Raw genomic sequence first — 18,484 nt, forward strand, 5'->3', positions numbered from 1 at the left:
ACAACAGACCGCTTATTAGGTCCATTTCGGGTCACACACGCATGGAGCCGACATTGACGGAGCCCCAGGCGTAGCGATCTTTGCGCAGCTTAACATAATTGCTAAGGTCGTTCATCAACGGTGGTGGTTTCACACGAGGGGAATCACGCCAGGGTAGCAATTCACCTGCAATCAACCGGAGGATGGGCTCGAAATAATCATGTTTGCATGCATGCTGCGCACGTCATCGTCGGGGATGACATTCAACCTCCTTCATTTGGTCTGGTCTGGCAGCTCGATCAGGAAGGGATAACAAAATCAAAACACAATTATATGCTGTTGCTGTTGTTGCTTTATTCAGATATACTTATTAATCGTGTTCTGGAACACGAGACACTTTAAGCATGGCTTTGCTTTGTAGCCGCGCACTCTAACCACTCGGCTAAGGAAGGCCCCAGGCAGTGTATTGGTGTGTATTTTGTTTAATTTTTGTTATTTCAGCACCCTTTAAACTTATTTTATAACACACTTTGTAATCAAAAAAAAACACCAGTTATAATTTTGATTTGCTCTTCTGATCGGGGCTGACATTCGGCAACACACACCAAAGGGAAAGGATCGCATCAATTGGATTTGCATGAGGTTCGCCGGTTACCTTCTAGCAAACCGCGTAACTTAATAGTCTTATTTATTGAACTACTATCAGCGGTGCCTTGAAGATGTGCGTAAATTTTTCGTCTAAGGGTATCATCTTCGAGCAACATCTGACTACGATGAAGGTCAGCCGCCTACCGAATCTGCACTTCCCGGGTATAGGTTCTGCGGTTAGATCGCGTTTCTTGAGCGAACGAACGAATCAGCATTGGCGTTGAACTACAGTCGTTTTTAAATGTAAATCTACTTATAGTGGTCACACATTAAAATACGTTAACTGTCGCTTTGAATAAGATAGGATTAGCACACATTAAGCAGTTGAATGTTAATGGACTACTACTGGAAACTATCATAAGATTTTTTGAATATACTCGTTTGTGTTTATCACAACTTGCGATACATCCTTACTTCTTTTTGAATATTAATCTAAAACTGTCTTTGTTTGTGTAAACACATATGAGTGTGTGTGTGTGTGATCCATCTAACCCCCACTGTCCGGCAGTGGTATTATGGAAAAAAGTTTTCAGCAAAACTGCTTAGATCCTACATTTTTGCAAAAAACTTCAGTCCGGGAGTTAGAAGGTGATAGCTCTATTGCAGATCCTGTGACCCATTTCAGAATGGCTTGAGAGACACGTCCATTCAGAAGTCACTTTCACTAACAACAAGCCCCGCATGTATGCATAACCGTTATCAAATGGATAATAATAATACATACACACTTCCTGTTTCAAAGATGTTTGCTTTGAAACTGGCGCGTATTTAATACTTAGGTATCGATAAATATATAATCAGAACAATCTCACCAAAATCCATCCAATGCGGCGTTGTCATCAAAACCACTCAGCAATTGATTAGGTATCTATTTCCTTCTCCTCGTGGCACATATAATATTTGTCGGTGGTAGACCACATTGGGTTTCTTTTCACCACCATTTCTATTTCTTACTTTCACGAATTTTTAAAACTTAACCACTTAACATAATCACAAAATCATAATTTTGTTTTTATTCCTCCGAACCATCCGTCCGGGTGGCGTAGTACAGTCAACCGAAACACAAACGCAATCGGGAAAAAAAATCACGTGGATGCACAAAAATTAAAAAACCAATTAGCCAAAGCGACATCACACTGAACGCGTCTGAGAGGTTTATTCACTTTTTAATATCTACGTTTTTTGAATGTTCACTTCCGAATTGAAATCCGGATGGCGTAGCACTAGTTAAGTTATCGGTAAAATCGCGAAAACGAGAGAACGAAAATAAAGCGTGGAGCAAAACAAAACCCGTCATGAAGAGTTTCACAGATATATCGTTTAATTCATATGACAATTTCTTCAGGAAACATTTAGGTTATGGTGGGATAGAAAATCGCCAAGAGATTTCTCCAGGAATTTCTGAAATTCCTCTACGTATACTATCGATAATGCTTCAAGATATATTTTCGAAGACAGCGGCTGGAAATTCTTCAGGGAATAAGCCTGAAATATTTCATGAACACCTCCAGGGTATCAAAAAATCTATAAGAATTCCTAAAGACTTGGGTTGGGCTTCCACAAATATCTCTAACTATTCGACCAGGTATTCTTTGAAGACTCCTTCAAGGAATCCCCCAGAAATATCTTCATTGATTTTTCTACGAATATTTCTAATACTTTTTTACTAAATCCAGTAGTTTTTTTTTCAAAAAAATGATTGTTCTAAGAATTCCTCCAGAGATTCGTCCTAGAACTACTAAGGCAATTGTTCGTCGTGAAGAGTTTCACAGATATATTGTTTAATTCATCTGACTATTTCTTCAGGAATTGAAGAAATTTCTCGAATATTTCAAAAGGATTTCAATATTAGTTCTGTAAAGGATTCCTCTTACAATTCCTCAAGAATGTATCCGAGATTTCTTCAGGAATTGTTCCAGAGATCCCTCCATGAACTACTTCAGATATTTCAAGATTTGTTCCAGTGGTCCCTTAGGAATACCTACGGGCTCAAGGATTTATCGAAATTACAGTGACCAGCGAAAAATAGATCATTTTGCCGTTTTTCATACAAAATGACCAAGTTTGGAAACATGGATCTTGACTCCTAGAGCTCCGATTGATCTGATATATTTTGAAAAGTATTTCTGATATATTTGAAAAATTATTAATTTGAAGGAACATTTTGTTCTACACATACATGCTTCTCTCGTTAAATAAAACATTTTTGCCAGAGGGTACATTGCTTTGAATCTTTTTGTTTTAAAAATAGTTCAAAATAATAAAATAGCATTTTTTACACAATGGGGCATTTGCGATAATTTGAAAGGGGGTGATCAAAATGCTGTGAATTTTTCACTGCAGAAAGTTATTTCCTAATTTCGGTAAAAGCCCAATCGGAGCTCTAGGAGCTAAGGCCCAAGTCACCAAAATTGGTAATTTTATATGGAAACCGGTATAATAATCTTAATGTTTTTTTTTTGACGTTCTCTGTAGTTCAAGAATTTCTGCATTTATCAAAAACACATTCTAAACTTTCTTCCAGGCAATACTCTATACGTTTTTCTAGCGAGTCTTTCTGCGTTCCCTCTAAAATGTCTTACACAAAATAAACCCGATATTGTTTCAGAAATCTTTCAAGGATTAAGCATAAGCATGATTGACAGCTCACAGTTGCTATTTGTTTGTGTAAACACATATGAGTGTCCTTGAAATAAATCGCACAAATAGTTTTTCATACATAAAAGTCAAAGAATGGCTTCTTAGTGTGCCATTACCGTGTATTGAGTAATTTTTGTACTCTGCAAAGCTGGTTGGAAACACAGCGTAACAAAAAATACATTTTTGCGTGTCTCAAGAATCAAACTATGTGTCTCAAGCAGATTTGGAGTCGCTGAATCTGAGGCCGTTCTCTGAAATGTTCTAGCACGTCATCATTTTTAGCTACAAGTTGCCAAAGTTTTATAAACACTGGTTTTAGTGATGTTTACATGACATTTTAAGTATGATTTGTCAAACTTTTTTGTGATGGAATCCACCAAGCGTGTAAATTATATGTTAAACTATCATTTCAGATACATTATGTTTGAAATTGCACGATAAAATTTAGATTAAATCGCTTTCAACATGTTTGCAGTCTTTATACAAAATTCTTCGTTTTATTCTAAATGGCAAAATACAATACTTTTCTAAACTACCAAACAATAACTTTCGAGCATCGAATGTATTATGAACTTTGTTCATAAGTATTGTAATACACATATAGTTTGAATTTTGTGTGAAATTAAGCAAATAAATTGCCATACAAACTGGCAAACTAGCACGCAAGTTGGCTATAGGGTGTCCCAGAAAGTAAGGGCACGACTTCACCATACTGCCATTTTAAGATTAGTAAAGATAAAAACCTAATTTTTACACATATGATTACAGTACTCAACAAGAGAAGATTGCTAATTTTTAATGAATAATTCAATTATTAATGTATTGATTACATAGCATTTCTTTGAAGCATCTCTTATCAGTCTTGCACAAATCGCATTATTTTTGAGCGACTTTGTTTTACAAAATTTGTTCTATGTCAGAAAGTGCGTATAATAAAAATCTGAAAAAATCTATTTATCAGCGACGATATGATAATTGATCGGTATATAACTTATTCAAATTGAAATTTTAAACTAAAGCATGTGAATTTGTACAGGAACTAAAAATTCCATCCGAGGTTGATTTAAAAATGTTAAAAAAAAACAAATCCTTATATTAACGTAAAAACATGAGTAAATCAAAAATTAGAGATCCAAAGATCAAAGAACAAATCCAAGAGAATAGGGTTAGATCTTTCGTTAATATGAAATGTATTATTTTTATTACCGTCAAACGGGGCTTCTTTTGACATTATTTCCACATTCTCTAACTTTGAGGATTTGTAACTCTTAGAATAATGAATAGATGTTGATAATTTTTGCCTATATTTAAGTTGTATATGTACGTAACAAATGTGCAAAATATGAGGCAAATCCATCAAGATGTAACAAAAATGCTTGAATAGCGAAAAAAGTGTGTCCTTCAAGACAAAAAAGGGGCTACTTTGAACATTTTTACAATTTGCTAATGAAATGATTTTTCCTTATAGTTTTCAAATAGATTGTCGTCCACTGTGATGTTAAGGAACGTTTTTCATTGATAAAATTAATGTAGAAAATTGCAAAGCTAGAATCAATTACGCATATATAACAAATTTCAATGAAACATGCCAGTTGAACTATCAGTTACGAATGCTCGATTTTCAAGTTGACATAAACGAACGACGTAACTACTAGGTACTGCTTATCATCGCAGTTATGTATAAAAACTCTTTTTTTTCTATTCTTACTGTTATATGAACGATATGTTGAAGGATCACATTAATACCGGTAGGTAATTTTCATTAAAAACGCAATCTATGAAGTAAAGTTTAGCAAGACCGTAAAGAAGTAAGTATGCCTTTGTAATATGCTTTTAGCTTCTTAGCAGTTTAGAGCTAGCTTAAGAGTAGTTTAATTTAAGCATTTGAAAGATGCTACTGTTGTGTACTACAAATTCATGTAAAATATGACGAAAAATAGTTTTTTAAAGATTATGTTGTGAATTTGACATTGGTACGTATTGAAATATGTGTGTTTTATGTCTATTCACTTTTACAAGCATTGATTTTATTTTTTATGTTGTAAAATACATAAACCAAAACATTAAAATAAAATAAAAGTCGCAAAAATAAGACCTTTGATCAATTATTTTAATAAAACAACAATTTTTAGCAAAACAAATCGCAAGATTTTCATGAAACATGACGATTCGATAGTTTTGTGATGCTCACAATAAGTTTCCACGACATGGGTAAAATTCAAACAATGTTTGTATAGCCAATGTTTCATACCTTGTGAATATTTATTCGGGCTTTTTTGAAATGTTTTCTTGTTTATTCTGTTATTGTTGATGTTGTTCCAAGAAAAAATCATGCCTAGTGGTAGAGCATATATTGGTTAATAAAAGTGCTGAAGACACAAAATTGCTCAGATTAATATTTACGCTGCTAATAAATACAAAAGGTGAGTGTCCAAAGTAGCCCCTGGAATCAAAAGTAGCCCCGTCCGACGGTACTTTTTAAAATACCTGACGAATAACAACTTCGTGATGTTGTCTTATGTGGAGAGAAAAGTTCGAGATTTTCCGGTTTTGACCATTTTTCCAAGTGTTCTCTTACAAAGCCAAATAAAATTTCAAACAAAAATTTATGTGAAACATCCTTGATACAATATACTTGAACTCACCACGACGAAAGATTTTGATAAAAACATTTTTTACTAGTTATTTTTCAACAATAATAAAATGTAGGGTCTGTGCTGACCAGATAAAAAATGGATTTTCTAAAATGAAAATTTTCAATGTAAACGATTTTTAAATCGAACAAATTTATCACAGATGCTGGTTGAAATAGCCTATAGAAAAATACAAAAATATAAAAATATTTGATTGTTTGGAAAAGTATTATGATTTTCATCATCAAAGTCGTGCCCATACTTTCTGGGACACCCTATAAAAAAAGGTAGATTTTGCCTTTTTTATAGCCAATATCTTAAAAACTAGACGATATATAATATTTTTGAAAATGGGTTTGGATTCAGCAACCCTCAATTAGGTAACTAGCGGTATTTTAGTGCATAGCATAGCTTACACTGACTACATATATCAATGGTTGCTATTCCGAAGTCAGTGAAGATGCACAAATAATCAACTGGAAGTATGGCTGGGAACGACCATAATCTTCTTCAGTGTGCATAATACAGTGCCTCTATTTATACAGGGTCAATAATGGCACCGGCCACGTCCTTGCAGTCAGGTGGGATTTGGGAAGGAATGTTAGTGTGTAACCTTTGCTATTTGGAGACCGTGTTTGCCTCTGCATCTCCACAAAGTTTACTGGGAGGGATGATTGTTAATGGGGTCTTTAGGTCACAGGATTCACTTTGTTTAGTGATTAAGCCATGATAAATAATTATTTGTGAGATATACACATGCTTGAAAATAAAATAATTTCAATTGATATGTCAATTTCTAAGTAAAACAAAATGATGTCGACATTGAAACTGACGAACAATTCAAATTTTGATGAACAAATAGGTAAACGCAACATTCCTACAGTTGGCAGGAAGTTAGCATGTGTAATCATATTTTACTCATCAAGAAAGAAAAAATCTCGATTGGTAGACCAACACAGAACACTTTTATGCCGACACTTACAGTGGCGAAACGTTCAAAGTTTGTTGTTTAAAGTGAACCTTTTGCAAGTCCACAGTCAAACCATTCAGTTTTTTTTTTAATTACAAATATAAATGGAAAAGGGTGTTTTGAAAACAAAAATGTAAAACACAATAATAATAATTATTTATGAATAAGATTTTATGCCGACACTCATATTGAATAATCATATTTACATCCCACCGTTGTAAGGATTAAATGTGCAGTCATACATATTTTGCAAATTCGAAATAAAAGCATGAAACGAGCTCACCAATTAACGCTTCATCCTAGACCGAACAGCCAGAATTCATCTTTCAGCTTCACTTACAGCATTCAGACTCCGATTGGAAACAAACAAAGCGCAAACCAAGAATAGAAAAATAAAATCACACCGGATGCTCGAAAACGAATACGAGCGCTTCGGCCTTTGTACCGCACACCCGGCAAATCTTGAGCAAAATGAGGGAAAAACGCCAAAATGACTCGATTGCTCGGGCCCTTTCTAGGCACTACCCGGCAAATCGAGAGAATAACGAAACATCAAGCCGTCTCGGGCTTTTTTCGAGGCACTGCCCGGTAAATCGCGTGCAAATACAGGGAAAAAAACGAAACACTAAGTCAACACGTTGGCTCGGGCTCTTTTGAGGCACTAAATAGATAAATAGCGGTATTTTAGTGCTTGGGACAAAAACGTGTTCTACAGTGTAATAACTAGGCAAGATGTACCGTACACAGTAAAAAATAATGGAGATTACACGTCATGTAAACTTCATTCATGCCATGTAAACAAGAAATCATGTAAATTTAAGTCTGAAATCATGTAAAAATGTGTTATATGTGATGTAATCACTCAGGATCCTGTTGGATTACATGATATATAATTGAAGTTTACATGACATATCATGTAAATATCCATGATATTCCACGCTCCAATTATGTGCATTATATGTCTCAGAAATTTACACGTTTCGTTCGAACTGTGTAGGCACTTCATTTACAAATGGTAGTAAGAAAAGACCACGTCGAATGGAATTTTGCTCCTTATTAGGCCGCTGTTTGATTGTACATTAAAACCCCAAAAGTACGACCCTGTGCCTAACTGGGCACAGCTTCAGCAGCCCCAAGGGTCAGCAAAACCCATCCGTTCTACTGCCTACCTTCAAGCAGCGATCATTTCTGCACACAGCAGCTACGATATCGATCGACCACTTCTAAAGCCTAACCGAATCACCGTACCGACACGAAAAGCTTGCATCTAATCTCGCACTCTCTAGGTGAGCCCAGCATCCATCTAAGAGTATAGACCAAACCGTAATCATCATCATCATCACCATCATCACTGCCGTAGGAGCAATAAGGAGGCGAGAACCACTCTTAGAAACAGCGAGGTAAAACCAGGCTTGACAGGAACTCCTCTACGGTGCAAAGATGAAGCGATTTTGCCGTTTTTCTGAGAAGAACTCAAAAACTCAAACACAGATCTTCAAGCAACTCGAGTGAGAGTGCAAAAAAAAAAAAGATGCGATTATTTTTTCAGTTACTCTCCCTCTCTCTTGTTGTAATGCTCACCTTTACTCACGCTTCCAAAGAACTCTTGAGTGTGGCGCCCGAACAAGACTGTGCTCGGGGAGTTGTGGAGGCATTCTTTTCTGATGGAATTTTACTCTGTTGAGTTTTGTGCTGCTCGCTTATTTTTCGTTGCCTCTCTGCTTAGTATTTTTTCGCTCCCTCGCAAAGAGGCAAAGGCAGCATGCTGTTCTACAGAATGTCACTGAACTCGGATGGTCTTGAGGAGTATTATCAAGCCTGGGTAAAACATCGCAGTGGCAGACCAGCGGACCGATAGCCCTTAAGAGTGTAGCTCCAACTACAACTGATCAGTCCAATTCTACCAGGGCAACAGAGTACACGGGTGGTTAATTTTATCCGTTTGATTCGTTTTATATGTGTTAGTTGTAAGCTCGAAATTAATTCAATAGTTTTTATGCCGATAAGCTCGCGATAAGTTTTCATAAATGTAGTTTTTAAATTGTAGCGAGTGTAAAGTTGTTTAATCCTAAAAAACTGTTAGAATAACTACAACGCCCCGCTTGAAGATGGTTGTGCATGTGACTGTGGAGCAAATCCCATCGATGTTGGGGGCAGGAACCGACTGAGCTATCCACCCAACAAAACAACAAAGTGACTGGTTTCTCGGGTCCGCGGCTACAAAGCAAAGCCATGCTGAAGGTGTCAGGGTTCGATTCCCGGTTGGACCGGGATTTTTTCGTAATAGAAATTTCCTTGACTTCCCAGGGCATAGAGTATAATCGTACCTGCCACACGATGTACGAATGCGAAAATTGCAACTTTGGCAAAGAAAGCTTTCAGTTAATGACTGTGGAAGTGCTCATAAGAACACTAAGCTGAGAGCAGGCTCTGTCCCTGTGAGGACGCTAATTCCAAGAAAAAGAAAAAGAAATAGGAATATCTGAAAGGATTATGGAGGAACCCAGAAGGAGCATCACTTCAAAAATATCCGGTGATATCCCTAGAAACATAGCAAGAGCGTTCCTTCTTCTTCTTCTTTCTGGCGTTACGTCCCAACCCAAGTAGCACGCAAAACATCTTCCAAAGAGATGCTTTTCAAAATTGGTTTCAATCGTATATCAATAAGAGCATCTGTAACTTACCTAGTTCTAGTTCGGTTGCATATCAATATCAAGGCTCATAAAGTTTCATTGCCATTCCAATGAACATACATTTCACTCCTTGTTTGACGTTCAACATTTTTGAAACGACAAGATTTGTTGCAAATATCCTTTGCAAATAGCAATGAAGTCAAATTTATCAAGATGTTTCCAGCAACTTTTCAAACAAACTCTTGAAACTTCTTCCAAAATGCCGGTTTCAATGTTATGTTTCAAATTACTTTCATTTAAAGCATCCGCAACTTGCATTCAATGCGTTCCCATACCTACAACTCAAGAAGATTCATCCCAGTTGCGAGAAAGTTGCACTTAACTACGTGTATGACAGCTGGAAGTTTGTTCCAATCCAGTTGCAATATGGTTGAGTTGTACCTTACGTATCATCTAACAACGAAAACATCGTCTAGCAACAGTTTTTTTTGTTTGAATGGTGTTCATGTGTTGCGCGGCAGTTTTTGCGAAAAGTTAAGATTATTTCAGGCGTGGCCTAATTTCGCCAGTAATGAACTTGTATTCAGAAGGGTGCCGTAAAGTTATAAGCAACAAGCTATAATTAATTGGCCATGTGGTTGCTTTTATAGTGCATTGGCGAAGCAATTGTTCGAGGAGCTGGTGAAGTAGTGAGTAGAGGAGAAGATTGGTGATCTTGAGGTCGGAAGTTCGATTCTCGTTCATATTTTTGTTTGTTTTTTTTTTCTCTTGAGTATTTTGCAACAAATAAGCAATTTCGATATTACTTAAATATGTTGCAAACAGACTCCGCCTCTTGCGCTTTTTGCGTTGCTATTCAGTGCAATTGTAAGTCATATTTTCAACAATTGACAACTCTGATTAGTTTCAAGAGATAATTTTATTCTTGAGTTGAAACAAACTGTCCTGCTTGGGAACTGGGACAAAGCCTGCTTCTCAGATTAGTGTTCTTATGAGCACTTCCACAGTTATTAACTGAGAGCTTTCTTTGCCGATTGACCATTTTTGCATATGTATATCGCATTTTTTTTTCTTCTAAGCAATGGGGGGATAATCTGCTCAACAGACTCCGGACCGAGGTCCGGGAGTGTGGGGTTGGGGACCATTTACTACATACAAGCAGTAAACAGGACTACACCCCCGACCCACTAAACCATTTCCATTGCCGCCAAACCCTTTGTCTCTCCGGGACCACCAAGAAGGCATTGCTTCGGAGAGGGGCTATTGCACATCGCATCCTCCAGGTTAGCTGCGAACATCGATGACACGCTTAGGGGGGTCCACCAAGGTAGAATGCTGGCGCATTGCCAGCTTCCCGGGTGGTCCTCACCTCCCGTTGTCCGCTGAAAGCGGGCAGGGTCGACCACTAAGCCCGCGCCCAGCTGCACCGCAGGTATCAAGAACTGATACTGCGGGCTTCGCAATTTGACCTACTGAAGGCTCAGGCCCTATCAGCTAGCACCAGCTGGGATTGCTGACGAAGGGGCCTCCACCTGCCCCGAACAACCAGAGGCTCGTATCCACCCAGTAGGCCGGCGCCACGACAGCAGCGCACCGGACCCAGGATGGAACCTTGCGGGACTCCTGAGGTTATGTGAAAGCACTTCCGACCCACCTCTGTGTCATAGACTAATAACCGATTCTGGAAGTAACTTCCGAGAATCTTGTACAGGTACTCGGGTATCCCCAGACGCAGGAGCGCATCAGCAATAGCCGCCCAACTGGCACTATTAAATGCGTTCCTTACATCCAGAGTCACTACTGCGCAGTAGCGAATCCCCCTCCTCTTACGCTGGAGTGCTATCTCAGCGGATTTCTTAACCGTCAGAATAGCGTCTACGGTGGACTTCCCTTTCCGGAAGCCGAACTGGTTGCTTGAGAGACCATTTACACTCTCAGTGTACCTCAACAGTCTGTTGAGGATGATCTTCTCGAGCACCTTCCCCGCCGTGTCAATCAAGCATATTGGTCTATACGCCGACGGGTCACCGGGTGGTTTCCCCGCCTTTGGCAATAGTACCAGGCTCTGCCTCTTCCACGCATCTGGAAATACTCCCTTGTCCAGGCATATCTGCATAGCAGATCTGAACATACCGGGAGCCTCCAAGATTGCGACTTTGAGGGCCAGGTTTGGAACTCCGTTTGGACCTGGTGCCTTCCCCATGCTTAGGGATTTTGCAATCCCTACAAGTTCCTCATCGGTTACTCTATCCTCATTGCCAGCCCCAATCCCCGGCTGTCCTACAAAAGGAGGCCATGGGCTAGGGTTGTGGCGCGGAAAGAGCCCCTCGATGATCCCCTCCAGCATCTGTGGAGATTGCTCCGTAGGAGCAATTGCACCTCTTGTCTTCACCATAACGATCCTGTAGGCATCACCCCACGGGTTCGCGTTGGCACTCTGACAGAGTCCCTCGAAGCAGGCCTTCAGCGTGACTTTGGCAGCGGTGAACACTGCCCGTCGTTCTTCACGCTCCTGCTCGGTACGTGCTCGCTGCATCCGTCTCCTGGCCCGTAGGCAGGCACGGCGCAGGTTCGCAATTGCTTGAGTCCACCAGTACGTCGGTGGTCTCCCATTCCTAGGGTGGACTTTTCTAGGCATGGTCGCATCGCATGCACGCGTAAGCACCGCTACCAGTTCGTCCCCGCTTAGGCCGAGTAGGTTACGCTCACGGCGGAGCGCCTCCCTAAGTACTTCATCATTGAAGTACGATGTCTTCCACCTACGAGGGCTTGGCCTTGACCTAGCCGCTTCCTCAATCCGCTGCCTGCTGTTGTTGTAGTCGATACTGTAGCGAACCGCCAGGTGGTCGCTGTGAGTGTAGGCATTGTCTACCCTCCAGTTCGAACTACTCGTTAGGCCAGGACTTCAAAAAGTAACGTCGATAATCGACTCCGCTCCGTTACGGCTGAAGGTACTTTTGGTACCAACATTGGCCAGATCGACATCTAGCACGGCCAGTGCCTCTAGCAGGATTTGACCTCGCTGGTTCGTGTTACGGCTCCCCCATTCCACGGCCCAGGCATTGAAGTCACCCGCTATTACTACTGGCCTTCGCCCTGTCAGCGCGGTCGTCATACAGTCCAGCATCTGCGTGGACCGCTCGGTCGACCAACTTGGAGGCGCATAGCAGCTACAGAAGAGGACCCCGTTTACCTTGGCGATCACGAAGCCCTCGTAGGTAGTAGACACCAACTGCTGGACAGGGTATTTACCCGTTGTCCATATCGCCGCCATTTTTCCGGATCCATCCACGACCCAGTTGCCGTTGCCGGCGGGTACTCGGTATGGGTCCGATATGATGGCGATGTCCAGGCGACAGTGGTTCAGGTTCAGCTGCGTTACCTGCACTGTGACTTTTCGTTAATGGCTCGTTTGAAGGTCGGGCACCTTGAGCCTCCCGTTGGGTGATTGTTGTTCACGGACTTGCCGGAGCAAATCAAGCACTTGGGAGGGTTCTTGCAGCCTAGTGCCTTATGACCTTCCTCACCACAACGCCTGCACAACTTGGTCCTATCAGGGCCTTTACAGCCCCAGGAATTGTGTCCAGGTTCCCTACACCTAAAGCAGATCACCGGTTGCTCATGTATGTTCAGTGAACATACTGACCAACCAACCTTGATCTTACCTACCTTAGTGGACTTATTTGCGTCCGCCACAGGTAGGTGTACTAAGGCCACCTGAGTACCTGCCGGACCTTTCCGTAGCTGAACGGCGGCGGTGGGCACCTGAACTTCGCACCTTCAGAGTCACTGACTGCGTCAGAGCCCTCACTTCGACACCTTCGCCAAGGACCTCTTCCGACAAACTTTTGTAGGCGGCGCCCTTGCGCTCCTTGTCGCGCTTAAGCTCCAGGATCATTTCACCTGTACGAGTGCGTCTGACACTGCGTACATCGGCTCCTAGATCCGCAAGCTTCGCGTCACTGCGCATCGCCTTCAGGACTTCCGAGTACTAGGACTCTTCCGTCTTGATGATGATCGCATCACCCTTTTCGCGCTTGGCACCTACCCTCCTACCTTTCTTAGGCCTGGTATCCCTGCGCTCCTGATTCTCCTGTTTCTTCTTCTTCTTCTTCTTTCTCACTACGGTTGTCCAGGGGGCGTCCCCCCCTGCTCCGCCCTGACCTGTGGCGATGGAGGACCTTTCAAAGGTCGCAACCCCCTGTTCCCATCACTCCGTGAGGGGCCAGCCTTTTCGGGCCCACCCTTCTCGGCTTTCCGGGACGCCTGGCCGGGGTCCGATTTTCCGGCACTTCTGCCGGTTTTCGAGGTTAGTGTCCGCCTTAGCTTCTCCCCTGACGGCTGCCTCGCGCGCTTCTGCGATTGCTTGTTGTAAGCATTCGCTTCCACACTTTTGGGGCTACCCGCGAAGACGAAGAGTTCCGTCTGGGTAGACTTCGGCACCTTCAATTCCACGGGTTCTGCTGCAGCCACAGTCACCATGGGTTCAGCATGGTTCTGCTTGGCCGCCAACATTGACTTACGAAGTCTGAGCAGGGCCTGCTTGAGGTCCTTGCTGATGTTAGACTTCGAGGACGCAAAGTCAATTATGGAGTCGAGCTGCTGTGCAGCCACTTCCATCGCAGAGAGCCCTTCTCTACTTTTATTGATGGCCCTCATCAACCACGCTCCATCCATAACTTCACCCGATGCGTTAGCCGGGGATGAAATATGGTTTCCAACACTGGCACTACGTGCACTGCTGCCTCCTCCTGCTTCCACTCTCCTCAACGGAGACCTAGCTAACCCACTTCTTGCGAAGGGGTTCGCTTCCCTACTACTGCTACTACCTGCACTACTACTATTATTTTGATTTGATATTGTACTCATTATTGAATCCCACGAGTAGCACGGGAAAAGAGGTCCACCACGCCAGAGCCCTGCATTAACGCGGTAAGGGACAAAGTACTGTGAGGGGTGCCCAGGTACCCCACAGGCTCCGTTAATGGCCGAACATCTTTTTCACCCCTTCGACCATTCATTCCTCAGCACGGTTTTTCGCTTGAGACCTTGAATTGGGGTTACCCCGTTTGGTGGACTCTTACCACCGGAACTAGTCATCCGTAGTTCTATAAGCCGGAAACTACACAGCATGTATATCGTGTGGCAGGTACGAAGATACGCTATGCCGTGGGAATCGAGAAAATTTCCTTTACGAAAAGATCCTCGACCAGCGGGATTCCCACCCACGACCCTCAGCATGGTCATGCTGAATAGCTGCGCGTTTACCGGTACGGCTATCTGGGCCCCCTCAAGAGCGTTCCTGGAGAATGTCAAAATGTTCCGAAAAGGAATTCTTAGGGAAACCGTTAGAGAAACATTCAAAAGAACACCAAGCTATCTAGGGAGAAATGACAAAGCGGTAAGAGATAGAGTTGTGCGTGTACATCACGGCGGATCTGGCTTCACAAGGCTCCCAAATTTCATTTTATGTATCATCCTAACAATCCATGTGATGGAAAAAGAGTTCTCTTAAATTGAAGACGTTGAAGTCATATTTAATCATTTATATAAAGAAACTTTTTTTTTGTATATTTGAAGTATTTTACTGGACTGTAAATCCAAAAAGAGCAAAAGAAAATGAAAAAAAAAAAGAAAATGGAAGAGCTCTTTCGTTGGATTTAAGTGCTCCCTTCAGCATGATAAGATTTTATTTACAATATAGTACCGTTTTGTCTCATATTCCGAACACTTAAAGCCAACAGTAACATCAAATGCATCTGATAGGAATAAAAAAGCTGATAGGGAGCCGGATTCTATTCTTGGCACTTTTGATTCACTTCGGCAGTGGGGTTTTTTGGAAGCTACAGAACTTACATTTGGCCAAAATATGCGAAGTACTGAAGTGCTTCTTGTGGCAAAGTTTCAGACTATTTGGCCAAGAAAAACCCCCCATGCCAAAGTGAATCATGGAAGTGCCCAAGTAGTTCTGCATCCTGTATATAAAAATTTTATTTTGGTCGTAAAACTTTACTGTTAGCTTTTGGGACGATAGAAATGTTCATTTAATTTGATTTAAATTGTATTCAAATTAAAAATTTCGCAAACAAATTCATTTGAGCTAATTTTACTTACCTCTTACTAAAGAATCATTACAACCCCCATAATATAAAATAGATAAAGAGACAAAAAAATGGATTGCAATTGACTTCTTTTTCCAGGAAATTTGATGACATATTTTAGCGAACATTTAAACCCAATCGCCATACAAAAACCGAGCTTCCGGATTATGAGTCTGTTCGGTATATAAACAAAACGGTACTTATATGCTTGGAAACTTTTTTTTTTAATTCCTCGATATTGTTTTTTTTTTTTGTTTTTGACATTTTAATCGGATTCTGAGAATTCTGTAGATCAGTATTGAATATTCTTCAAGAATTCGAAACAGTCGTAGTTCCATCGTATTTTTTTGTATTTTAGCTACCAACCATCGTTTTTTGGTCTATCCGCTTTTATCCGAAATCGAATCTTCGGGTTGTCGGAACATGGACCGCAATTCATTACTGAATTGTTTTGTTTCCAATTCCGAACAGACTCATATTCCAAACAATTCGATTTTGCATGGCGAATTGGTTGAAATATTTCACGGAAATATGTCATCAAACCTCTAGGAAATGGCAATCATTTGCAGCTCAATTTTAATGTGTTTGAACCTGTTTTACAGTTTGGAAGTTGTTATGAGTCTATAGCTCGAAATTAGTAAAACTGTCTCAAATGAACTTCGATACGCAATTTTTCATTTCAACACTATTAAGTAGTGGTGTTCGGAATATAAGAAAGAATGAACATAGTGTACAGAATTGAAAGCACATTGTTATTTCATACTTTTGCATACAACTTATAGTAAAAGTCGATTGTTCACAATTTTTATCATAACATTGGTTAACAATTAAACTTTGCAAATATATCAAATATTTAAAGTACATTATCTGATTTAGTCTATTAAATGCATTTAAATCGCCGCGAGCCTTGTTCGAAATATGAGTTAAAACGGTACGATCCTTATCTCAGGTGAAAAATTACAGGTCAATTAGATCACTAGAGCCAAGATTCAGGCCTCTTAACTTGACCATTTTGCATGAAAAACCGGTCAATGCGTATTTTTCTGTCCAGTAGGTACATAGCCTAAAATTAAAATTAAAATTCAAATTAAATCTTACAATAAAATATCTCTCCACATTCCATTTTACGGATAGCCTCAGCTCTAAAAAGGCCGATAAAGCACTCGTCGCGTATCCTCCGTGTAATATGATCTTCATTGAGTGCTTCATCGAATCAAACCATCACCTTGGTATGAGTCCCTACTTATTGCTCGATACCGGGAAATGAGAAAGCAGACTCACTCTCACTCTCAGGTGGGCGCTTTGAAAGGTGATATATAAGACGGTTAAATCGCCTTCGATGAATTTTTGTTGTTAAGTTGGCAACAAACATGGGACAATGGTGACTTGGGTAGGTGGTTCCCCCTCTCGTTACCTTGGTATTCTGGTATAAGGAGATGAACATGGGTCAAAGATTCTATGGTAATGTGTCGGCTGATGTTCAATCACTATCCTTTGAGATTTAATAATATCTCTGACTTTTCGCTCTTTGGAACAATCATGTTCCGCAACACATCATGAGAGTCTGGTTATCATCTTCTGCTACAGCTCTGAATAGATCGGGAGAATAACAGTGCATGCTAAAATCCATCTAAACAAGCTCCAAAGCTATGGGCAGTATGGACCTATGCACGGGTTCACTATTTGACGTTCTAGCGGTGCCGTGTTATTTATGTGACCATGGAAACCAGTGAATTCGGCACCGCTCAAACGTCAAATTAGTGAACTCGTGCATCGGTCAATTGCTGTATGATGTTCGGGAATTGTTTATCATGTAAATGTAAAAATAAAACACCTATCCCCAATGGTAAATAGACGAGAAAAACGGGTTTTATCCTCGTTCTCTCTTTGATGCTCTCGCTAGTTTCTCTTTTATTTATCAAGCTTTCTAGCTTCAAACTTTCTCGATCATGAACCGATAGAGATGTCATATTTTCTTTGCTTGCTTTGATCGTACTTTGAAATCAAATGAACATAGTTTTGAAAAGTTCTGAGATTCACACTAGGGGAAAAGTACAAATTATTGACCTTACAATTCTGTGCTAATTTTCGGATTTTTATACAAAGTAGGCCAAAATCGTATGAATAGATCGAAAATTGGCGCTTTTCCCCTACAGTAGGCAAGCGTAGCAAATCACAGTCAGAGAAGCCAGTGAAACTCACGCCTATCGCTGCTATAGGCAAAATGCCTTGAAAATAGCAAAACACTCGTTGCTAAGGGCAACCCAAAACTACTGTAGAAAAATGATCTATTTCTTTCCCGCATTTACCGTTTTGATTCATATTACGGACAGCTTCAAATTCCGGACACTCTCCTTTATATGGGAAACATTTCACACGAAATGTTTCAATTTTCGCCGTCCAAAAGTTCTCATTTTTGAGGCTCGTTTTTTTAGGTTTTTTCCATAAATATCATTGCAAATTTATAACACCCAACTACCTTAGACGTCTCTTAAGTGGTTGAACGATTTCAATTGATGATTTGACTGTTCCATTAATGATTATCATGAACTGTCCGTAATTCGAATCAAAGTGTCCGGAGTATGAGGCAAAAGTGAGGGAGCGTCCGGAATAAGAATCAGGAAAAGGCCATACGTTTTGATTTATTCAAAATAATTCAAGTTGCTGAAGCGTATTCTTTATCCACCATCCGAAAGTTAAGGGCTTCCGACGCTCGATAACGCTAAAAAAACATACAGAATGATTTATTTTGTATGGTCTAAGCTGGGTTATACTCCACTGAGGCCTTAAGTGTCCGTAATATGAATCAAAACGGTACAGCTTTCAATGACACTACTGATTTAGAAAATTCATGTAGAGTAAAGTGGGGCAAAAGTTCGA

Source organism: Aedes aegypti, chromosome 2 (assembly GCF_002204515.2).
Source record: "Aedes aegypti strain LVP_AGWG chromosome 2, AaegL5.0 Primary Assembly, whole genome shotgun sequence".
Taxonomy (NCBI): Eukaryota; Metazoa; Arthropoda; class Insecta; order Diptera; family Culicidae; genus Aedes; species Aedes aegypti.